The sequence below is a fragment of the Lepisma saccharinum genome, chromosome 17 (genome assembly GCF_977018435.1).
Source record: "Lepisma saccharinum chromosome 17, izLepSacc3.1, whole genome shotgun sequence".
NCBI classification, from domain to species: domain Eukaryota; kingdom Metazoa; phylum Arthropoda; class Insecta; order Zygentoma; family Lepismatidae; genus Lepisma; species Lepisma saccharinum.
Window position 1 is genome coordinate 24,081,678 of NC_139245.1, and position 250 is coordinate 24,081,927.

A 250-nucleotide genomic window follows, 5' to 3' on the forward strand; every position below is an offset into this window, starting at 1 on the left:
CATTTTTACTCAACTGTAACCATTGTTCAAAGAAGGAACTTACACATTTGAAGGCTGTTTAATCTCCTCAATTTGGAATTCAACATCAAAACAGCACGAGGGTCACTATTTATATTTTGAGCCTAACAATGAAAAAACAGGAATTTGGCATTGAAAACTGCTTTATTGTTTTTCGAAGTATTCTCCTTTATGGTCAATACACTTTTGCATTCATTCGAATCATTTGTCAAAGCAGTTTTTCCAATCTTCT